The sequence below is a fragment of the Panthera tigris genome, chromosome E1 (genome assembly GCF_018350195.1).
Source record: "Panthera tigris isolate Pti1 chromosome E1, P.tigris_Pti1_mat1.1, whole genome shotgun sequence".
Classification (NCBI taxonomy): Eukaryota; Metazoa; Chordata; class Mammalia; order Carnivora; family Felidae; genus Panthera; species Panthera tigris.
Genome location: NC_056673.1, coordinates 984,310 through 1,008,287, shown reverse-complemented (window position 1 = coordinate 1,008,287; position 23,978 = coordinate 984,310). Strand labels below are relative to the sequence as shown.

Genomic DNA, 23,978 nt, shown 5'->3' with positions numbered 1-23,978 from the left:
AGCCCTGCCCCCTTAGACCAAACCCCGCCTCACCCTCAGCCGGCCCCGCCTCCAGACCTGCCCCCTTAGACCAAATCCCGCCCCTACCTCAGCCGGCCCCGCCTCCAGACCTGCCCCCTTAGACCAAATCCCGCCCCCACCTCAGCCTGTCCCGCCTCCAGACCTGCCCCCTTAGAACAGACCCCGCCCCACCCCACCCCAGCCCTGCCCCCTTAGACCAAACCCCGCCTCACCCTCAGCCGGCCCCGCCTCCAGACCGGCCCCCTTAGACCAAATCCCGCCCCCACCTCAGCCGGCCCCGCCTCCAGACCTGCCCCCGTGCGGCAGGCAGTTCCCACCACCTATGCTGCAGGAACCAGCAGGCCGATTTCAGAATCGGACAGTGCCTGTCACGGTTGCCCTTGACAACCACAGCACACACCGCCACCCACCCCCCCACCCCCCACCCCCCACCACCAAAGGGTCTGGCGTCCAGGGAGGGGATCAGTCCTGAGACACAGAGTTTTCCCAGCAGAAGGAGAAGCTGAGAGAGTGGCAGAAACTCCCAGTGCCTCGGTGATGGGTGCAAAATCCACCCACAAAAGTTGTGACGCCCCTGCCTCTGAGAGGCGGGGCTCACCGCCCCTGCTGAGTGTGGCTGCACTTGGTGGCCGGCTGCAACCAACAGAACGTGGCCACGGCACGCGCGCCCTCCAGGGCGGCTCTGCCCTCTCGGGGGAGCCCGCGGCCGCCTCCGGAGGACCGAGAAGCCTCCGCGCTGTGGACGGACAGATGACTGCGGTCCTGCACACCCTGACCAGAACTCCAAGGGAGACTGAGCCAAGCCAGGCGGGAGAGCGGCCCCCAGGCCCCCTCCGGCGGAAACCGCGTGGGAAGACACCCGTTTATTGTTCAGGCCGCTAACTTCTGGAGTAATTCGGCTGGATGGATGGGTGGACAGGTATACTGCCGGATGGATATGTGGTTGCGTGGATGGGCGGATGGATATACAGACGGATAGGTTACGGGCGGTGGATATACGGAGGGATGATGGGTGGGTGGGTGGTTGAATGGATATATAGATGGATGGATATATGGGATATATGGACGGGTGGATGGACGGGTGGGTGGGTAACTGAAAGGCCACCTAAGGTCCTGACAGCTAAGGCCCCCCCAGAACTCTGCCATCAGGTAACCCCTGGAGAGGAATAACGGGGCCCTTCCTCTCTCCAGGGCAGCAGTCACGGACCCTCGAGGGCCACGGGACACCGGCACACACAGAGCTCCACGTTATGAGTGGCACATGGCCTGCCTACCTGCCCACAGGGGTGGGCTCTCAGCGGCCGTGTCTCTGCAAGTCTCTGCCGCCTGGCCAGAGCTGTGTGGTCCTGACATGAACACCTGACCCAAGGTGCGCCTCTACGTTGAACAGACACGGAGACTCAGCATTTTGGAACCAAGTCGGATCAAAGGTCGGGCGCTCTGGAGGTTCCACACGCTCCCGCTGATTCGACCAAGTTGCCGTGCTGCCACGCTCGTCGGAGACAGTTTTGGTCAGCTGCAGCTATGGGGTCCTTTGGGCCGCACGACAAACCCACGAGAAAGGTTTTATTACGCCCATTTCACAGACACAGAAGCCAAGGAGCGGAGGGGAGAACCGACCTGTCCAAGTCCCGCGGCTACTCAGTAAGGAGAACTCTAACGCCTCGCCTGTGCCAGTATCCCCCCTGGTCCTCACGAGAGCCCTGCTGGACCACCCGAGCAGGGATGTTCACCCCCAATCTTCGGATGAGGAAACCGAGGCTCCGCGAAGAGAAGGGACTCTCCAAGGTCATGCAGGAAGTCAGAGACGGAGCTGGGGCTCAAGCCAAGGTCTTCAGACCCTCAGGCAGGGATCCTCGGCCCCGTCCGCCCCTCCGTGCCTGGCCCTATTCCCGGGGCCCCCGCAGCTGCTTCCGCAAAGTGCTGGATGGTGTCCCCTGAATCTACCCAAGGACCCAGGGAGACAACTCATCCGGCCCCTGAGCCGCTTCCTGAACAAGCAGAGGCAGAGCTGCAGGCCCCAGACCAGGGGGAGGGGTCGGCGGCATCCACGGCACCCACCCTGGTCCAGCCAAGTCCCACCCCGCTTACGATACTCCCAGGGTGGCACGCCTGTCCCTTCCGCGCCTGGAGGCCTCGGTTATGACCATCCGGTGTGGGGCTGGAAAGCTGGGTGCCCTCTGGGTGATGCGGGCACTCACCCCAGAACAACGGGGCACGGGGGGTGACAGGATTCCGTCAGAGTCTGCGGGGTGGACGGTGGGAAGCCAGGGCTCAGGGGACCGGGGAAGCAGGGAACTGCCATCGGGGGCCCAGGAGAGAAAGGACCAGCCTGGACATAGCCCCCGTCAAGGCGCCAGCCCCAGGCAGCGACTCCCCCCCCACCCCCAGCAGTGGACAGGAGGTGGCCCTGACCTCTGGTCCCTGTGCCAGCTATCCCAGCCCAAGGGACATCCCAGCTAGAAGGTGACGGGAAAGATGAAGTTGTTTGGAACTGAGCAGGAGATGAAAACCGACAATACAGAGAAGAGACTTTTTATTAACGGGGCGGGCAGGACACCTACTAATCCCTAAGAGTGCACCCAGAAGCTGAGGGCCTGCCGGAGACCTCATCCTGGAACGAGAGAATCTTCCAGGAGCGTGAACCAGCCGGCAGAGCTGGATGTCATGCCACCGTCTGCCTACAGCCACCCCAGCCACCCCATCCAGCTCACTCTGAGCGTGGGACCCTGTTCGAGAACCACCCGTCTGGGCGGTGGCATCAGTGTCGGTTTCCGAACTGGGCTGATCCAAGTTCAAACCCTGACCAAGCCCTTTTCCAGGGAAACTTGGGTAAGTCCTGGAACTTTCTGCTCTGTGGGCATCTTAGAGATAAGACAAGGGTCACGATCTCACCCTGGAGGTTATGGTCAGGGTCAAAGAGGACAAAGCGTTGAGGGGTTTCTACACGTGGGGCACCGCCCAAGGTTGTTGGGGGTCACGCCTGCTCTGTGCGGCCCCCGCAGACAGGGCCACCCTCCACGATGCCCTCAGCTGGAAGGACTTCCACGCGTCCGGGGCGACGGGACAGGGGCACGCTGACATCTGCACCAGCGCAGCCTGGGTCCCGGCACGCTGAAGCTGCCGTTAGGACAGGAAGCCTGCAGAGGGAGGTGGCTGCACCCGCTCCCGCCCCCTAGCCACACCCCAACCCCGGGCTGGCCCTGCCCACCCACGGCTGCAGGGCTCCTGACAGCCCCAGAAAGGTGGTGGGCTCCTGGGTGAGGCCCTCTTTGGTGGGCCGGCCCTAGAAGGGCAGGGCCAGGAGCGCTCTGTCTGCAGGCCGCCCAGCAGCCGGGGACGAGCCCTCCGTGCCCCACAGCGTCCACCGCAGCAGCCACGCGGGATGCTAGGGGCCCTGTGGCCCCCGCTGTGGAGACAGTGACACTCACTGCAAATGGGTCACGAACCACCCCAGGGAAAGACTGTAAAGCACACCCACGGCAAAGCTGTCCCGAGTGGCTACAACTTACCGGTGACATTTCAAGGGGGCATGCCCTCGGGGGCACGGGACGCAGAGAAGCCACCGCCATCTGTTGGCGCCAGCTGCTTTCAAGCCGCTGGGGGCAGGAGGGGGGTGCCTGGGGCCTCCGGCAGGGTAGCCGGCCCCGCAGTCCCCCGGCACCCCCATTTAGGTGTGAGAACTGCGGGGACCGCTGAGGCACGGTTTCCCTCTGGGCTCCTGAGATGGAGACAGGGCGTGAGCACTGAAAGGGGGTAAACGTGGGCAGCAATGACCCACCGGCCGTCCACCCGCACCCGATCCAGGTGGGAAGGCTCCCACCCCGGGAGGGACGGCAGAGGGAAGAGGGGCCTCGGGGTCCCCGCCCCTGCCCTGGGCCCAGAGAAGGAGTGACAGGGAACAGGGGGTCTGCGGCTGGGACTGCAGGCCCAGGGAGGCGTGGGCAAGGGTCCTGGGGGGAGCCAGGTTCTCAGCGTGCCCGGGTTGAAGAGTCGGGCGGAGGCTGGGCAGCGGCCCCTGTGAGCAGACAGGCAGGGAAACCCACCGTTAGAAATGAGCTCACTCCTTGGCCTGGCGCCCGGACTCAGAAACTAAACCCAGTTCCAGAGACCGAGAGCATCACGCTTTTCCCCCACCAACGTGGTGACCATACAATCCCATCCCCGCCACGCAGACAAACGCCAAGCATCCTCTCGGTTCCCGGCCCCGGGCCGCTCGGGCAGGCGCTGACCTGGGCACCGCAACCCGGCTGGCTGGCCGCGCCTGGGTCTCGTCCTGCGTGTACACAAGCTGGTCTAGTCTCAACTGTGAGCCAAACAGGACGACATCCCCAAACGGCCCCCGTAAAAGTAACGGTCTTACAGTTGGGAACATCTATGCCGCCGGGTCCGACATCTCACCCAGCACAGGAAGCCCCGCTGAACCACCCTCCCGGGCAAAACGCGTCCTGTGCCGAGTGACCCCGGGGGAGCAGGACCGCGTCCTCCTGAGCCCCCCTCCCTTGCTGTACGAGGTCAGACTGTGGGACACAAGGGCTCTGGCCCAGATTGCAACGCCTCCCGGCCCGTGATCACAGCCACCAGCCCGGGTTCTGCTTCAGAAGCCACACCGGAAAACAAAACCCCAGCTGACACCTGCTGTCTGTGAGAGGCAGAACGATACCACCACCCGCCCCCAGAGGCCCGCGGCCTAATCCCCTGGTGCCCAAGAGTGTGGCCTTCTACTTAGCTGGTGTGATTACACTTGGAAGCTGGCGGTGCGGAGACCGTCTGACTGTCCGGGAGGGCCCAGCGTCGCCACGCGGGAAGCGAGGGCTGGAGGAGAGGGGCCCACCCAGGCCGAGGTCAGCAGGGAGGGGGCCGCCCCGCAGGCAGAACGGGGCCGGGAGCCCGCGAGAGCCCGCGAGAGCCCCTGCGAGAGCCCACGAGAGCCCCCGCGAGCCGGAAAACACTGGGGCCGCCCTGCCCACACCTTGATTTTGGCCTGCCGACACGTGGGGCCTCTGGAACCACAAGGCGAGTTCACATGGTTCCAGACCACAAGCTGTGTGGTCACCTGTTAGGGCGGCACGAGGAGGGGAACGTCCACCCTCACGGGCCCCTGACAAGGCGGAGCCAGATCCCGGCCCACCCCCGGCTTCTTCAACCGCTGCCCGCAAAACATCATCCCCAGGCTCTCGCTGACCCCGTCGTCCCCTCGGTAAACTCTGGTGCCCACGTTCGCGCGCCTCGTCACGTGGCGACCTCACGCCATGGACGTGTGACCCCGTCACGCCGGCTCAAGTCCAGGAAGGACTGGGGGTCTTGGCCTCCCTTGGTCCGAACGGCCCTCCTCTCACCTGCGTCCACCCCGTGACGGCCCCGTCACGCCAACAGCCACACGCCCCTCATCCCGCATGCGTGTGCTTGGGATTTAAGAGCCAAACGTAGGGGGCTCACGTTTCTTCTCCTCAACCTCAAACTTACTTTTCCTCCTCAATTCTTACCCATCTAAGTCACCTTGGAGCCTGACTTCCAGGGTGAGAAACCAAGCAGGCTCCCCTGCAGGGCCCCACACCCACTGTGTCCCTTCAGACCACCCCCGTCCCCACCGGCCCGCTGAGGCTGGAGGCATGGCCCACACGGCCACCCCTTTCCTAATCCCCCCCAAAAACAAGCACAGCCCGAAGACAAAAAATAGGGGGTTTTCTGATGATACCTAGGAAGAAATACGGAGGAAGTAACCAGTACTAAACTTGAGGACGTGGAAGTGTTCCCAGAATCCCACAGGCCCACGCAGCGTGGCCCCTCTGAGACCATCGTAAGATGCCTGCGGGCGTCTCCTGGACTTTAAGCCCTGAAGATGCACGGAAGAGCCCCCCTCCGCCCCCACACCCCCGAAAGAGTCAGCCACTTTCCCTGAGCGAAGATGCCGCCTTACCGAGGAGGTCGGGGCCCCCCCGCCTCTGGCGGGCAGCTCGCACCCTCGTCCCCCGCACCGTGAGAGCCTGAGGTCACTAAGGTTCTGGTTAGTACAGGACGAGCCCTCTGCAAATCCCTTCACAGGCACTAAGCGCTCAGACACTTGGCATGACCCAAACCGCAGCTGGGATCGCCCTCGACTGACTAACAAAAGTGCTCCCAGAACTGCCCAGAGCCAGATGAAGCCCTGCAGAACTTCATCCTGCTTCACCCCGTCCAGTCTGGCCGCTGAGGTTCAGCTCAGCCCAGGACGAGCCCCTCCTTCCCAGAGGATGGGGGAGGGGGCGGGCAGAGCGCAAAACCACGTCCCTATAACAACTACAAGACAACTCCACCTTCCCAGGGGCTCACGTCTTCAGTAGACACTTCTCCCAAGACACCCAGACGCACGAAAAGACGCTCAGCGTCGCTGATCCTCAGGGAGATACACGTCACAACCACGAACCACCATGCGACGATGCCCACGCCCGCCAGAGTGGCTAACATCAACACCGCGACCAACAGCAGGCGCCGGCGAGGATGCGGAGAAAGGGGAACCCCCGCGCACGGCTGGCCGGGGTGCAAACTGGGGCAGCCGCTCTGGAACGGGGTGGAGGGTCCTCAGAAAGGTGAAAACGGAACTACCCTACGACCCAGGAATCCCTCCCCTGGGTGTCTACTCCCCAAAATGAAAACATTAATTCAAAGATCCACGCACCCGATGTTTACGGCAGCACTATCTACAACGGCCGAAACACACGCGTGCACGCACACACGCACGTTCACACGCCAGAAGGCTACTCGGCCATAGAAAGGATGAAGTCTTGCTGTGCCTTGCAAAGACGTGGATGGGCCTAGAGAATATGCTAAGTGAGATAAACCAAACACAAACACCACGTGATTTCACTCAAACGTGGAATTTGAGAAACAAAACCAACGAGCACAGGAGAAGGGAGAGCGCGGCCGAGCAAGAAACAGACGCTTGCCTGTGGGGACCACGCCGGCGGTTACCAGGGAGGGTGGTGGATGGAGCAGGGGACGGGGGCTGAGGACGCCCTCGTGGCGGGCGCCCGGTGCTGTTCGGAACCCCTGTGTCGCCCGCCTGAAACTAACATAACACCGTATGTTAATTACGCCGGAACGAATAAATAAACACAAAACCCCTCTGAGTTTAAACACGCAAAAGACACACTCGCACATGATTTTTAAGCATCTTCGCCGCGAATTAAGAGAAGACACGCTAAGTGGAGGAAGCCAGACACCAGCGGTCAGACATGGTGGGGCTCCGTTTACATGAACTATTCACAACAGCTACGTCCTGGACCCGGAAAGCAGACTGGCGGTTGCTGGGGGCTGGCGGAGGGAGAGGACGGAAGAATCAGTGGGTCCAGGATGTCCTTCTGGGGGAGACGGAATGTCTTGGAACCAGAGAGAGGTGACGGCTGCGTGACACCGTACGTTCACTGAATGCCATCGAATTGTTTGCTTTAAAACGGTTCGTATTATGTAATGTCACTTTTTTAAAAAAATTTTTAACGTTCATTTTTGAGAGAGAGAGAGACAGAGCGTGAGTGGGGGAGGGGCAGAGAGAGAGGGAAACACAGAGTCTGAAACAGGCTCCAGGCTCCGCGTGGTCAGCCCAGAGCCCGAGACGGGGCTCAAACCCACGAACCGTGAGATCGTGGCCTGAGCCGAAGTCGGATGCCCAACTGACTGTGAGCCCTGTGGGCACCCCTGGAACTTTAATTTTTTTTTATATTTTACTTTTAAATAATCTCTATTCCCAACGTGGGGCTCAAACTTAAAACCCTGAGGTCAGGAGTCACGTGCTCTATTGACTGAGCCCCCCCCGGGCGCCCCTATGCCACGTGACTTTTCACACAATATTTAAAAGTCTCGTCTCCACTTGGAACCCAACGACTCACCTTCATCTTTCCGAAGCCACGCTGAAATGGGCAAAGCGGCAGGAGGCCGAGGGCTGGCGTCAGTGGGCCCGGCTCTGCCGCAGCAAATGCCCAGACTGGGGGCCCCGACGTACACCACAGAAGTCCACTTGTCACACTTCCGGATGCTAGAGGCCCACGATCAAGGTGCCAGGTTTGGAGCCTCCCGGCTGGCCATGCCACCGTGTGCCCGCGTGGCGGCTGGCGGGAGGCGGGAGGCGGCCGTCTGGGGTCTCTCTCCTAGGGCACTAGGCCCATCACGGGGCCACGCCCTCGTGGCCCAATCACCTCCCCAAGGTCCCGCCTCCAAATGCCACCACGCTGGGGTCAGGCTTCCACAGGGGAAGCGGGTGGGGGCACGGACTCAGTCCCGGCAGAGCGTGAGGCAGACACGTGTGCACGGAGCCCCCTCCTGGGACAGACGGACGGAGTGTGCAGTGAAAGGAATGAACGTGTATGTGCGAACACACCTACTAAAAGCTCACGGTCCACCCGGGCAGCGGGCGGGGAGGCTTCTCAGGAGAGCCCAGGAAAGTCTCCAAGCTCAAGGCCGCAGGGCCCTGGAGCCGGGAAGGGCGGGGCCCGAGCAGGAGGCAGCGATCTGGGCCTCGGGCGAGGCGGTGGCAAGAGGCGCGGCAGACCGGCCGCGGGGGCTGAAGCGCAGGGGCCCACGGGGTCGGATCCGGGGACGCCGAGGGGGACTCGGAGGGGACGGGGACGGCCGAAACAGGCAGCAGGCGCGGCCGCGAGACCAGAGAGAGAATCCGAGCACGGGTCACCCCGACCACCGCGGTGGGGACAGGCAGAGCCCCGCGCCCCGGGCCCGCCGCCAGGGCCCGAACTCGCTGGGCTTGAGCGGTGTTCACGGGACGCAGCGTCAGGGGCACACTTAGGCAAGACCAGGCGTGCGCACGGACACCCGCCGCGGGGAAACAACACTCGTACTCACGCTGCTTTCTGGTGCTTCCCGCTCTGGCGTCGTCTGTGTCGTTAAAAAGAGAAAAAGACGCCATAGCCCACCGGCACGGTTGCACGCAGCCTGTGCCTCCACGGTGACTGCCCCACTCTCCACAGACGCCCCTCAGGGGCCCCCGGAGGCTGGGGGAGCGGGTAGGGGCGGGCAGGCGGCAGAAGCAGGGTTCGAGAGCCCCCGGGAACTCCCGCTCCCCCCAGTGGTGGACGCACGGCCGGGACGGGGGTCCGTCACCCATCCGGCGCGAGGGGCCTACTCCACCTGTTCCCAGCAGACAGGGACGCACTTTGTGCAAATTGGAGACTAACGTCACGGCAGGAAAAAGGGCCAAAGGCTCCAAGCGGTGACTCCCAGGAAGACAAAGAATGTGCCAAGGACGCAGCTTGTTAACCTGAGCCCGTGCCCAACCCCCAGCCCAGCGCCCCGGAGCCGCCCGCCTGCAGGGGTGGGAGGACGAGGGAGGAGAGGAGACTCTGAGAAAAGACTTCTTAAATTATGAACGAGCGCCCCGGTAATCATCTTTGAGAGACACAAGAGGGCCTGCTTCCTTTTTAATTACTTTGGGCGCTCGCCTGCCTCTCTGATGAAGTCCCCCAGCAGGGCCAGCGCCGCGGGGCTCCCGGGGGTGTGCACACGAAGACATGCTCAGCCCCCTCCCCCCCGAGAGCAGAGGGACGTGGGGTAACATGACAGTGCGGACTCACAGGGACGAGGATGCCAGTGTTTGGAGGGTGGGAAGGGGCACCTGTGGACACACGTCAAGACTGAACTGCTCGTGCTCTGACCCGCCATTTCCACACGTGCATATTTCCTGAAGGAAACACCTGGAAAGTGTGCCGGAAGGGGAAAGGCCGACAAGCGGGTCGCGGCCGCCACGATCACTCACCTCCGCTCGCGGGGTACCGGGCGTGGACGCAGCAGGTGAGGGCCTGGCTCTGGTCACCGCCGGCGTCCCCCGTGCGGGATGCGTGTCGTCCCTGCTGGGGCGGAGAAGGGACGATGCCTCAGGCCCTTCCCACGGCGCCACAGGCCTGCGCTTAGGACAGCGCGTGACCCCGCGACCGCCTCCCGCAGACACGTCTGGAAGCGTTCACGGAAGCAGTGAGTGCCTGTTGGGTTTCTACCGTGCGCCAGGCGCCGTGCCAGGCGCCGGACGCAGAGCTGATTAAAACAGACAAAAGCCTTTGTCCTTGAGGCGCCGGCGACCCGGGAAGCGGGACCGCAGGGCGAGCAGGCTGGACGGCAGCAGCGTCAGGCACGATGACGGCTCTGCACCCACCCTTGCCAACACAGGGCAGGGCACCCGCTGGGCCCTCCTGCGGCCTGTGCGGCCCAGGGGGCCGGGCTCCCGGTTTGCGGGCCAGCCTCCCGGGGCCGGTGCACAGCCGCCCGGCAGAAATGTCTGCTGACCACGCGGACGGGCACCAGAGAGTAAAAAGACGAGGCCACGGAACGACACGCTTCCTCCTCCCCTAGGGTGCAAGTGTCCTGTATGTTTTTATGACACAAGTGACGTCCTTGAAACCCCGCAACAATTTAGAGGCACCACTGGTGAGACTCCCCCCCCCCCCCCCCCGCCGCGAGGTCCCACCCTTGAGAAGGGGTTCTTGACCCGTGCTCGGGCTGCTGCCCCTCGACAGGCGTCCCCAGTCGCTCTGCCGCGACTCCTCCACTCGCTCTACACGCTCCTCAAAGGCACAAGTGCTCGGTCTTCCCTCTGATCGCCGTCCGATGCCCGCGTCAGCCCCCCGAGGACACGACCTTCACAGCTGAGCTTCCCTGCGCACAGCTGACGCTAAGTCTGGGCACGGAGATGAGGACCGTTTTCCCACCAAGGAGCGACCACAGATACGCCCGGCTCCCCCTCCCGCGCGCCCACCCCGCCACCCTCCTCCCCCGAGTCGGCCCCTTTTGTGCCCTTGGCATTCTAGAGCTCTGGTCCAGAAGACCCGTTTCCGTATCTCACGGGTCTGGGGGCCAGGACTCGGGAGGATGGTCTAGGCCTCGCAAGAGGACCCATCAAAGCTGAGGTCCTCGCCCGGCCGCACCCCCGGCCGAGACTGGGGCCTCCGGGCCACCAGGGTGCCGGAGTCCCTGCGAGTCCACGAGACGCGGGACACGCGCTTGCTGAAGGTAAGACAGCACGAGCAAATCAAGGAGCACTGGTTGTGCCTTTGTGTCCACTCGCGTTCTTAAAGTTACTACTTCATTAAGACTCCCAGCCTTCAGCAACGGTTTGTCACCTGGAAACACTGACATACCTGACTCGTGGGAGGAGGCAGGAGGCTTAGCAAGAGCCACCTGGGCCTCCCCTCTGCGCGGGTCGACGTGGGGTGAGGGGGGTGGACACGGGTAAGGGGGGCGGGTGGACGTGGGGTGAGGGGGGTGGACGCGGGTAAGGGGGGCGGGTGGACGTGGGGTGAGGGGGGGTGGACGCGGGTAAGGGGGGCGGGTGGACGTGGGGTGAGGGGGGTGGACGCGGGTAAGGGGGGCGGGTGGACGTGGGGTGAGGGGGGGTGGACGCGGGTAAGGGGGGCGGGTGGACGTGGGGTGAGGGGGGTGGACGCGGGTAAGGGGGGCGGGTGGACGTGGGGTGAGGGGGTGGACGCGGGTAAGGGGGGCGGGTGGACGTGGGGTGAGGGGGGTGGACGCGGGTAAGGGGGGCGGGTGGACGTGGGGTGAGGGGGGTGGACGCGGGTAAGGGGGGCGGGTGGACGTGGGGTGAGGGGGGTGGACGCGGGTAAGGGGGGCGGGTGGACGCGGGGTGAGGGGGGTGGACGCGGGTAAGGGGGGCGGGTGGACGTGGGGTAAGAGGGGGGTGGATGCCAGATAACTGTAGTAAGAGGGGCGGGTAGACCTGGGGTAAGGGGGGAGGGAGGCAGGTGGACGTGGGATAACTCGGGGGGGGCAGATGGATGTGGAGTAAGGGGGGGCAGGTGGACGTGGGGTAACGGGGGGGTGGATGCGGGATAACTGGGGGTAAGAGGGGCGGGTAGACCTGGGGTAAGGGGGGAGGGAGGCAGGTGGACGTGGGATAACTCGGGGGGGCGGCGGATGGATGTGGAGTAAGGGGGGCAGGTGGACACAGGATAACGGGGTGGGGGGAGGTGGGTGGACGCGGGGTAACAGGAGGCAGCACGGCGGACACCACACCTGAGGTTGTACGTGGAGACAGGTGCAGCCCAGGAATCAGAGCTCCCCTCACGGCCCTAGGCGGGGCCTCAGAAACTTCACCCAGAAATGGAAATGGGACACAGCGCTGAGAGCAGGGTGGCCGTGATTACACCCAGAATATGTGGCCCGACCGCTGGACGAAAACCTCGCAGCCAGGTACACGGATCTGGGTGAAACTTCGGCGAGTCAACCCCAAGGAAAGTTCACAGCCCCTGCGCTGTTACCTATGGCTGCATACACATTACACACGCTGCCCCGAAACAGAGCCACTCACGACAACGAAAACTCGTTATCTTCCAGCCCGTGCAGGCTAGGGATCCAACCGCAGCTTACTGGGGGGTCCCGGCCCGGGTCTCTCACGAGGGCACAGCCAAGACGGGCCCCAGAGCTGCATCATCTGAAGCCTCGCCTGGGGCCGGAGGGTCGGCATCCTGGACGGCTCCCTCACCGCCCGGGCTCTCCGGAGGCTGCCTGGGTGTCGTCGCAATGCGAGAACAACGAGGAAACTGCAATGCCTCGTAGGACCTAATATCGGAAGTCGTGCACGGTCACGCTCGCCGTATTCTGTTCGTTAGAACAAAGTCACTAAGCCCAACCCGCGCTCAAGGGAAGTGGAATTAAGCCCAAGGTGGTACGCCCAAACATCGGTAGGTAGACTATAAATCCGCCCCGTTCCAGAAAAACAGACCTCCACGTCTGGGGCCCAGGGGTCCCGCGGCTCTAAAAGCAACTCTTTGTGACCGGTCTAGTGCAAATTCCGCCATTAACAAGCACTCCTCATACTCGCAGAGCACAAGTGCAACTGTGCACGGCTTACTCTGAATACAAATACAAATCACCTCGATATAACTGTCAACCAGAACACCAGATAAGGGGGCAAAACCCTGCAACGTAAAAGAGAAGGAATCAGATCGTTAAAGAGAAAAGCTGACTCCTAAGGGATTAGAAATAATTCTGAAAACAGGAGATGAGAAACCACCACCAACAACCCTAGTTAGTATCTTCAGGGAGAATCCAGGAGACATAGCATCTTGTATAAAATAAAACGATTCTACAATATTTAAACACTCAGAGAACATGAAGGAACCCTTAGAGGTTAAAAATATATGGCCAAAAGTATTTTTAAAACATGTAAAAAGGCTGTTAAAAAGTCAAATCCAATAGCCCGGAAAACATTACCAAAAGAAAAGAGACAGCGGGGCGCCTGGCGGGCTCAGTCAGTGGAGCGTGTGACTCTTGATCTCGGGGCCGTGGGCTCGAGCCCCACGCTGGGTGTCGAGATCACTTAAAGTTAGATAAAAATTAACAAGAGAAAGTGACAGAAAGGTGAGAGGAGAAAATAAGAGGCAAACCAAAGAAGTCCGGGAGGCCCTGCAAACGCAGGGTAACCAGCAGGGCTCCGAGAAGACGGAGGGAGAAGATACCTTTTCAAGAAAGCTAGGGCATTTATCAGATTTGGACGACACGACTCTACTGAAAGTTCACCAGGTTTTCAAGCGTAATCGATGAAAACAAGAACACTCCATAAACGGTTCGCTGGGAAGTCTCAAAGCACCAAGGACAGGGGGCGCCTGGCGGGCTCAGCGGGTGAAGCATCTGGCTCTTGGTTTCCGCTCAGGTCATGATCTCACGGCTTGCGAGTTCAATCCCTGCGCCGGGCTCTGTGCGGACGACGCGGAGCCTGCTTGGGATCCTCTCTCCTCTCTCTCTCTGCCTCTCCCCCACCCGTGCTGTCTCTGTCTCTCTCAAAATAAATAATAAACTTAAAAAGAAAATCAAGGGTAAAGAGAACGCCCTTTGACATAAAGCAGAAGTCGGCAAACCATCTGTTTTTGTGAATGAAGTCGTCAGGCTTTTGTGAGAGGGAACGCTTCACCAATCTGCACGTCATCCTTGCACGGGGCCATGCTAACCTTCTCTGCGGCCTTCTGATTCTATTACACGTGCTGCCCAAGCATGCACTTCGTCAATAAAGTTTTACTGGAACACAGCCACGCCCGTCTGTGCCTTGTCCACGGCTGCTTTCGTGCTACCACAGCAGAATTAAGCAGTCGCAACAGAAGCCATTCAGCCCACAGAGTCTAAAATATTTCTCATCTGGCCCTTGACAGAAAAAAATTGCCGGCCTTTGCTCTGGAGAGAAAGCTTCCAGAAAAAGACTGCAAAACAGACAACAATTCACTCACAATAGAACAAATCAAGCCGGCACCAGGAACGTTTTGCAGCCTCGCCGAAGGCCAGAAGACAATGGGAAAATACCATCAAGGCACAGAAGGGAAAATCGCGTTTGTCCTAAAACTCTACGCTCATCTGGGCTATCCACACCGTCCAGCCCGTCCACACCATCCACGCTATCGAATGCTAGGAGAACGTCAGGGCACCTTCGAGTGCTAATGGATGCCAAAGACTCCCCTCCCGTGTACCTTCTTAGGGAGCCGATTGAGGACGTGCTCCGGACAAACGAGGGAGTAAATCACTCAACAGAAGACAGTCCCTGCACAAGGCAGCGTGACGTGCCTGGAAAGCACTCAGTGAAGACTGGAGCCAGAAGGCGGACATGTGGGGAGGGGAGAACCCGGGAGATGTGCCTCTAGCCTGGAGAATCTGGAAACGTCGAGGAGGGGATGGGGTGCTGGGGGTGGGGGATGGGACAAAACAGGCAACACAACGGCCGTCGGTGGAGCTTCTCGAGACACAAGGGGCCTCGACCCTAAGCTCGTCTGCTGCCAGAGGGACTTGACCGGAGGATAAGTCCACTTCCCTGGGAGGGAGGACGCTTCATTGGTGTTTGGTCCAAAGTCCACTTACTCTAGAGACAAGTTTCAGAGCCACCAAGACAGGTTTCATGACAGTTGTTTTAAATAACAATTTTCCTTGTTATCAAACTTCCATTTTCCAAGTGAGGAAATGGGAATCAGAGAGGTTAAGTCACACGGTCAAGGTCACAAGATCGGGATCAGACTCAAGATTCAGAGCCAGGATTCGAACCCAGAAACGTCAGGCTTCAAAGCGTGGCTCCAAATTTTCCCTCCTCCCCCTTCTTTCCCAGGGAGGAGGGGCCGGTTGCTGGCAGGTGTTCACCAAGTGGGCCAAGGCCCCCAGCTCCTGCTGGGTTCCCGAGTCCCCGCTTCCAGTGGACAGACTTGACTGGCCCAGCACAGACCGACTCCACCCCGGAGGGCCAAGCGGCTCTCGCCGGGGGCAGCAGAGGCTGCGGGGTGCCACCGAGTCAGGAGGGCAGTTCCTGGGGAGACAGAGGGCGTACGGGCAGGAAGGCCGTCCCGAGAGGGCCTGTCACGAGGGTAAAGGTGCATCAGGCAGGATTGGTCGACTTCATATGGCCGTGTTCACCAGCGTCTACGGCCGGGCAGAGCTTCACGACTTTTCAGCGGATGGGCTCTGGCTCCCCACCCCGAGCAAGGTCCCGCAGCTCAAGAGCAGAAAACAGAAACGCATTTCCTTCTTCCCGGGCTCGGGCGTGGGGAGATTACTTGGCAAACGGCCCCGTCACATCTGGTCATCTCGGACATTTCTCCTACCCACCAGCTCCTCTTTCCGAACGGATCCAGAGACATTCCTCAAAATGTTCTGCTCAAACAAGCGTGTGACAAGACAGCTTGTCAGGTTGTCTCTTTCTTGCCAAAACAAGGCCACGACGCTGAGGTCCAGTCCTTCCTTCGTTTAGAAACGATGTGATAATGGCGTGCTGGCTTAATTTTCCGAGAAATGAGATGCTCCTTGGCTGGCGACGCTCCCGCAGCCCCACGAGGACGCATCATTATCTCCTTCGGGTCGTTCCCGTGGGAGTCCCCTCATTCCTTTAAGATACAGATGAGGGCTGTTCAAACAGGGAGCTTACGAGGTCAAATCCTGCCGTGTCACCGAAGCGTAGTCGTGGCGCTGGGGCCGAAGACCAGCTCCAGCAACCAGGGGTTCCCGAAGGAAGAACGGCGTCGGTGAAACTAAAACACAACTAAAATAAAAAACTGACACTAAAATACAAATGGACACAGACAACAGAAGTGGGTTGAACTGGCCCATTTACTGTTGTAAACGTGGCATTATGTTTGCTACTGATTTCCTTGTAACGTACGTCATCTATGTTTTTCTAACATTACCCAGCTTTGAAAACGTTCCTATGTGTAATCAAGCTTTAAGAAGTAACGTGGCGATTTTCCCCTAGTTCTCCCGCATACCCTTTGATTGTTGATTAATTTCTTACATTATTCCATGACGCATCTGCGTTTATCTATAATCTACGGAGCATTTGCTTTGCTGTTCTCGTGAAAGGCCCTCCGTTTCTCAACACCTCAAGTGGAACAGTGACAGGGACGTGACCTCCTAACCACATGAGGCCAGAAGAACAATGTGTCTGCCTCGGTCCGAGGTGCCAGGAAGGGGCCAAAAAAGCCTTAGAAACCCACGCCTCATACGTTCTCAGAGAGACAACGCACCTAGGAACCAATGAACCATTCTGTAGCTTAACCGACTGGGTTCAGTCATCCTCTGGAATGCCTCCGGGGGGCCAGGTGGGCCTAGGGGTTGAAGTCACCTGTGCCCAGAGGTACACTCCTTAGTTGCCGGAGTGGGGCTTTCAAATCCATATGTCTCTCCTTTACAGCCCCTCTTGCTGGCAAAGGCGCGAGGCTATCCTTCCTGTAAGTAGAGGAGTCTCCGTAGAGGATGGCGAGGGCTAAACGTAAGGCCGCGCAATTTCTCGCGGAACCTTATTTTCTTCCCTAACGGCTCTTTTCCCAGGGGGCCTGTCGAGGGCCGTTCCCCAACAGACAATACCCCCGGTAGTTTTAAGGCCAAATTACCTAAAAGCGAGAGGACAAGAAGCTTCCCTGCCGGCGGCCCGCCCTGCAGTCACCAATCCGTCCACAGCCCGGGCCCTGCCACTCAGGCCGGGACAGCTCGGCTTCCAGCACACTGGGGCAGTTTTGCCGGGCGCGTCCCACACAGTCACTGCCAGGTACCCCTCCACGGGGAGCGCGAGCGGCCAGCAGTGCCTGGCAGGCTGGTTTTCCAGGGACACTGGCATTAAGGGAGATCAGCTCCGTCCGTGACGGGCCCCTGGCCAAAATGACTACCTATCCACTCCGACACAGGCAAGTCCCGGCACACCCGATCACACGTGCATGGAAGCACCACGCACGCCTGCACTCCCCCCTGCATCCCCGCACGCACACCTGCACTCGCGCCTGCACCCCTGCACGCACACTCACGCACACCTGCACCCCTGCACGCGCACTCACATCCCTGCACACGAATCACACACACGCACGTGTTACACAAAGGGCGTTACGTAAAGCACGGGGTCTCAACTAATCATCAGATGTTGTACCTCCAAGATGCCACGAACCTTCCAGAACAAAAGAACACCGGACAAGAACTTCTTTTCCTTCCTTTCCTCACAGAGACCCTAACAACTCCATGGGAAGGGGGGTCGCTACGGATGGGCTCTAATTAAATCCCGTGGGTCAGGGTACAGGAGGGGCACCTCCACGCCCTTCCCCCGGGTCCCTGACTGCACGCTGACTTCCGGCCGTCCCCAAGCGGAGGTGCTGGCCCGCTGCAGGCAGCAGGGCCGCGGGCCCCACGGCCCCTTCCCTTCCAGCCTCAGACCGTGGGACCAGCAGGAGGGTGACCATGCCCCGCAAGGCGCGCCGGGAGCCAGAGAGGTACAGATGGGACTCCGTGAGACTACTCGGTCGCTCCGTCCCTGACGTCCAGGAGGCACTCCAGCTGGACGCTGCAGGGAGAGCCGACGCCCCAGAGAAAGGAGAGGCCGCTGCAGACAGACCGGAGAGCGAGAAGTGTGGGAGCACGGAAGGCGGGGCGTGTCGGGGCCGCTGGGCTGGACAGGTACGAGGGCTCGGTGTCAGGTGAGGAATTCGGGCTTCGTGGCCCGGCAGTGGGAGGTTTTCGCACAAACGAGGGACAGTTTTCATCCTGGGGGAAGCTCAGACTGGTAGCAAAGTGCGGACGCTGAGGCGGCAGTCAGGAGCAATGGTGTCCTGCTCTAAGGCAGGGACAGCGGGAGCAGGGACAGGAGCTGGTGCAGGGACTCAAGGAACAGGGCTCCGATGCTCCGGGGCTCAGCGCGGACCGGCTCTCCTCGAGGGGAGGCGAGGGGCTGGGAGGGTCCTGGGGTTGGACCGCTGAGGCCCGGCTGATGGCGCACCTCCAGGAGAGGGGCAGGCACACAGGTGTGCACCGGGCACACGCACTCCTCAGCCAGCAGGCATCGGGCCCCACTCTGCTCCTCCCCTTACGCCCCGTCCACGACTTAGACAACAGCAGTAGTGACGGCGTTAAATGGGGCCCACGTGATTTGTGAGCAGCACCCCGCATCTGGTAAGAAATTTCCATACCCAGACGGCTCTGTGAGTTGGTCAGTGGAGGCTCAGAGAGGGCGAGCAACGTGGCTACTGTCACACAGCCAGGAAGTGAGAGCGTGGCCCTCGCCCCCTGAGCTGTGTGTGGTGGGCTGGAACGCAGCCGGGAGACCAGCCTGTTCGGCGCCTCGTCACCCTCCGTCCCGACAGCCCGTGCCGAAGCCACTGTCATATTTCTTTCCTCCAGAAAGCGGCACAGCCAGAGAGATTATTTTGACATATTTCCTGAAGACGCTGTTTCTAGAGCACTTGCCTGATAAAAATGATATATTTATTCGGGACCGCCAAGAGCTTGCTGAAATGAGGAATTTATCTGCATAGCTTTTGTTATTAAAGTGATTCTTCTTGTTTATTTCCTCCTAAGCTACTGATTCCATCTATAATACATGAGTTTCAGGTAATAGAAATTTTTCATGCAAGTAAATATTTTAATAACAACCTCACGGCCTCGACTCAGAGCGTTCCTGGCAACAGCCTGCACACGAGAAAGCTGTGCCCTGGGGCCCAGGGGCCTGGGTTCTGGTCTCCTCTCTGCATCTGTGACCTGGGACAGAACCCAGCGCTCTCTGGGCCTCAGTTTCCTTATGGGCAAAGCACGGTAGCTACCACGAGCCCCCGACTCACAGGGGCCACCGTCAAGATCAGACGTGAGGACGGCTCCAAAAGGAGGCTGCAGGCTTGGCGACACGCGGGCCTCGCAAGCTTGGGGTATCGGCTGTGGCTTGACCGAAACAACGCGCTCCTCTCCGAAGGCAGTGGGGTCTAGCAAGGCTGAGCAGTGGGGAAGCAAAGGCAGTGAGGCTGACCCTCCGAGGCTGTCAGGGACAAGGCCGGGCGGCCAGGGCCGCCGTCCCCGACGCGGGCCTGCCAGCTCGGTATACGGGGCTGGCCTTACGGGTCAGGGCCTGGAAGGGCACACAGCACTCGCACTCACACCCTACTGCCCACATCTGGCCACAGGGGCACCCGGCTCTGCCGGTCATGGCAAGGCCGGGAAACATAGCTTCTAGCCTGGGGGGCCACAGCCCAGCTAGCGCTTGGGAGGGGGGAACAGACGCCGGGGGACACTCAGCATCACGGGGCGGATGACCGCTCGGGACAGTGGCCACAGAGACACAAGGGTCCCCGAGGTCTCCGGGAGAAGCAGGCAACCGATCAGGTGCGTTCAGGCCCGCGCCCATGTTGCCGCTCACACCTGCACGCCTGCAAACAGACTGGCTCGGCCAGGCAAGTACGAGGGCGATGGGGCCCGACCCTGACTTTCGGGGCAGAGCTGACGGTGACGTGATCCGGGGCACAGTGGCGAGGCCGGGGAGGCAGGGCAGGTCCCGTACCAGCTTCACCTCCCGGCCCTGGACGGCGGCAACGGGAGGGCGGTCTGAGGCCCACGAGGTGGGCGCGGTCCCAGCAGGCCGGGCCTGGGAGATCACGCCGCCAGGACCCGGCTCCCGTCGAGCCCGGGGCGGCCGTTGGCGGCTCCTTCCCCAAACCGGGCTGCTCCCCTTCTTCACCCCCACCCAAGGGTGCCAGCCCCTTCCCCGCCTGAAGGCCACGCCCTCCCGCAACAGCGTTCTGTCTGAACCGTGCCCGTGTCCCGGACAGGCTGACCCTCCGCGGCGACCACGTCCCGAGCCGTGACCCCACCACGTGTCTCCCAAACCCACGGCGGCGTCTGGGCCCCGACCCGGGAGAGCCCGCAGGAGCACCCCCAGGGCGGTGGGAAAGCGGAGTGTGAAGTGACAGCAGGGGGGCAGGTTCACGAGGCTGAGCATCACAGCGGCCGAGGCCACGTCCCCGCAGACGGGCGGCCACGGAAGGGCCCCCGCCTCCCTCCTCACCCTCCACGCGCCGCCCACCACACGTTAGCACTCACGCGTGGTCCCGTCAACTCGTTCACTATTATTTGTCCAAACCACTTTTCCCCTCGTTACTTCCTGCCCAGAGCGCCAGATTATACGAATTCGGGGCGCGGATGTCACGGAACCCAGCGGTGCCCGGAAGGGAGAGAGCCGGCCTACTCACTAGGACGCGTCCGTTCAGCCCTAGGAGGAGCCAACGGCCCACATCGATGTGTTCCAGCTGCCTCGCGACACTGGGCTGCTGGGGTCACACCACAGTGCCCCCCCCCCCCAGTTCTGACTGCAGGAAACCAGCACTCGTCAAGGTGTCAGGACAACCCACTGACCAAACTGCTCACCGGGACCCACACATCTGCAGCCTGGGAGGCCTGGGTCCCCCGGGAAGGAAAGTCACCCTGGTTGGGCACTTCCGGGCGACAGGCTGTGCTCGGTGTCGTCCTCACCTGGATGGTGCCCTGCCCCACCCACCTGTGTTTCCCGGCACACCCAGAGCCATCCTTCCAAACCCTCCTCTCCCGCCACGGGGCCTTTGCACAAGCTCTTGTCTGCCTGGAAGCCCCTTCCTACCCCTGTTCATCTTGCTGCCCCTCCTTCAGCCGAAGCCCCAGTTCACTCTGAGAAAAACCCCAAGTCCTACAAGGCTTCCGGGTGGAACCACCCCACAACATGCACGTCCTACCGGGGACACCCTGACATCCACGATTAGGACAGACCCACAGGTATAAACGGCACAAAGTGGGGGGGGAGCGGGACGCGGTCCCTCCCCGCGCGGCTCTGCCCCAGCACCCCCGCCCCCAACGTCCCCCGGCCCACCTCCGGGCTCGGTGCTGGCGCTTCCCGCTGGCTTCACCGGAGTCGGCCAAACTCCTGCTGCTGCTGCTGCTGCTGCTGCTGCTGCTGCTGCTGCAGACGCGGCGCCAACGTCACCGGCTCCGAGAGGCCCCAACGGTGCGGCGGCCGGCCTCCGTCACCGGCTGTCCCAGCCCGCGACCACAGAGGTCACCGGCCCCGGCACCGCACACAGCCCCGCACGTGCACATGGACCTCCTGCCGCCCCGGCCGGCACGTCCAGGTCCGGGGTGACCGGCCGGAGGCCTGGCCGGCCCGGGGGACTCCCGCTGCTGCTCTGCGCCGGCGCCGGGCTCCTCTCCCCCCACCACACGGGAGGGACCCACGGAGAGACGACACGACCGCCGTTTCCCGCGTCTCCTGCGAGAACCTGACAGGCCTCTCGCTCGGATTGGCCGGCTCGGGTCACGTGTCCCTGCCCACCCAGAAGTCCGGGGCAGGGAATTCTCGGATTGGCCGGCTAGGGTCACGTGTCCCCGTCCGCCCAATCACTAAGGTCCTGGTGAGAAACCCTCAGATTGGCCGGCTTGGGTCACATGCTCAGCCCGACTGAGCGCGTGCTGCCGCAGAGCCGTGTGGAGCAGTCGAAGGTTAGATGCTTGTTCGGGATCCGAGGGCGGCCGGGGGGGCGCCGTGGCGGGGGTGGGGGGAGGGCGGCCTCTGGAGCGGCGAGGGAGGAGCTGCAAGTCCGTCTTGCGGCGGACAGGACGCGTGGTGCCGGGTGTGTGGGGGCCCCGGCGGGGGCGCAGGGGACCGGGCTGGGGTCCACCGTGGGGGAAGGACGGAGGGGGTGGGGCGGAGGCCGCAGTCCGTGGGGAAGGGGGTACAGGCAGGGGAAGGGGCGAGGGCGCTGGGCAAGGGGACAGGGCTGTGGTCCCTGAGGGAGGTGAAGGAGTGGACATGGGGAGGGAAAGGGGCCAGAGCGGTGGGCGCGAGGACCTGGCAGGGAATGGGGTAGAGCCAGCGTGTCCCTGAGACTCACCTCTGTGCCACCTGGGGAGGGGCGGGAGGGTGCACGCACTCCTCCCCCTGCCCACCCTCCCCCACTCCTCCCTCCTGCCCACCCCTCCCCACCCTCCCCCTGCCCACCCCTCCCCCACTCCTCCCCCTGCCCACCCTCCCCCACTCCTCCCTCCTGCCCACCCCTCCCCACCCTCCCCCACTCCCCCTGCCCACCCTCCCCCACTCCTCCCTCCTGCCCACTCCTCCCCTTGTCCACCCCTCCCCCACTCGTCCCCCTGCCCACCCCTCCCCACCCTCCCCCACTCGTCCCCCTGCCCACCCCTCCCCACCCTCCCCCACTCCTCCCCCTGCCCACCCCTCCCCACCCTCCCCCACTCCTCCCCCTGCCCACCCCCCTCCTCCCCCTGCCCACCTGTCTCCCAGAGGAGGAGCACCCACTCTCCCTGCTCACTTGATGTGTACAAGCCTCCTGCCCCCAGCACGTCCACCCTTAGCCCGGGGAGACAGGATCCGTCACTCCCATGCAGGGTTCACGCAGGGCAGCCGTGACCCCGGCAACACAGCCGCAATTAGCCAACGTGGAGCTGTGTTCAGGAGAAAATGAAGCATGAAATATGCAAAAATAATGAGCCCTTCACTGAAATTCCGGGAGCTGCTACGGGGTATGACCAGTGTGAGCGGCAGAGTCGCAATTCCTGGGGAGGAAACCCATTAATAAGGACAATGGCGAAATCGTTATGTAAGGACCCCGGAACTCACTCAATAATTGATTCGGTCGATAAACATAGTATTAATCCTCCCACAGTGTGTGACTTAAATGAGGCTTTTATTGACATATTGGGTCTAGTTTCAGATTTTGCAGCTGAAGCAAGCGGGGACGTTGGCAGTGGTGGGGAGGCCAGTGCCAGAGCCAGGCGGGATGACAAGTCACAGAGGAGAGAGCCTGCCTGGTGGCCCAGAGAAGACAGCTGCCATCAGGGCCCTCACTGTAACAAATCCCAGTGTCGGACTTCTGCTCAGATCAAGTCCCAGTGTCAGACCTCTGCTCACATGTTTGGGGCCAGCTGTGTGCCAAGCTTCCAGATAGTTCTGAGAGGTCACAGCGCTGAGTCCTGCTCTTCCCAAACTGCCCGCGGGCAGGTGATGGCAGCTGTCAGAGCCCACCCAGTCTCTTCCCTCCCGGTTCCCTGGGACCTGCTCACAGGAAGCAGAGCGACATTGAAAGCACGGCTGCTGCTGTCAGACTCACGTCCAATGTGGGCTCAGTCACCTGCCAGCCTTTGACCCTCAGTGGACAGAGGTCCTTTTTCTAGTCTGTGAACAATAAAAACACCTACTTTGCAGGGGGTTTCAAAAAATAAATAGCATAACGTGTTGGGTGTTAAGTATTCAGCCCTGGGTCTAGCTCAGAACGGGGGCTCTCTCAATGGGACCGACAAGTCTCTATTTCTTTCCTTTTTTTTAACGTTCATTTATTTTTGAGAGAAAGAGAGCGTGAGCAAGGGAGGGACAGAGAGAGGGAGACACAGACGCCGAAGCAGGCTCCAGGCTCCGAGCTGTCAGCCCAGAGCCCGACGCAGGGCTCGAACCCACGAACCGGGAGATCGTGACCTGAGCCGAAGTCGGACGCTTAATGGATGGAGCCACCCAGGCGCCCCCAACAATTCTCTCTTTCTTTCATCAAGCCTGGATGCCCCCCACCCTCCAGTCTCAGAGACGTGCCTCCTATGCAGGCGGCCAGTTCCTCTACGCAGAAGTCGGTTTCTAGTGCATTCCTAAGCATCCAGGCTGGGCTTTGCTCCTGATACTGAGGTGGGAGGCATGGATCCCAGGAATTGTTAAGCTCCTGAGACAC

At 61.5% G+C, this 23,978-nt stretch overlaps 1 long non-coding RNA gene across 2 annotated transcripts in view; it reads right to left on the bottom strand.

The window, feature by feature from the left end:
* Nucleotides 1-21,506, bottom strand: part of LOC122233485 — a 43,346-nt gene extending 21,840 nt beyond the window's left edge. The window contains exons 1-2 of one of the 2 annotated variants that reach the window (XR_006211027.1): nt 21,125-21,506; nt 9,764-9,854 (exon numbers count right to left, since the gene is read on the bottom strand). This is a non-coding gene — a long non-coding RNA (uncharacterized LOC122233485). The remainder of the gene's footprint in view (nt 1-9,763; nt 9,855-21,124) is intronic. The other variant, XR_006211028.1, reaches the window with a different exon arrangement.
* Between the last annotated feature and the right edge of the window lie 2,472 nt (nt 21,507-23,978).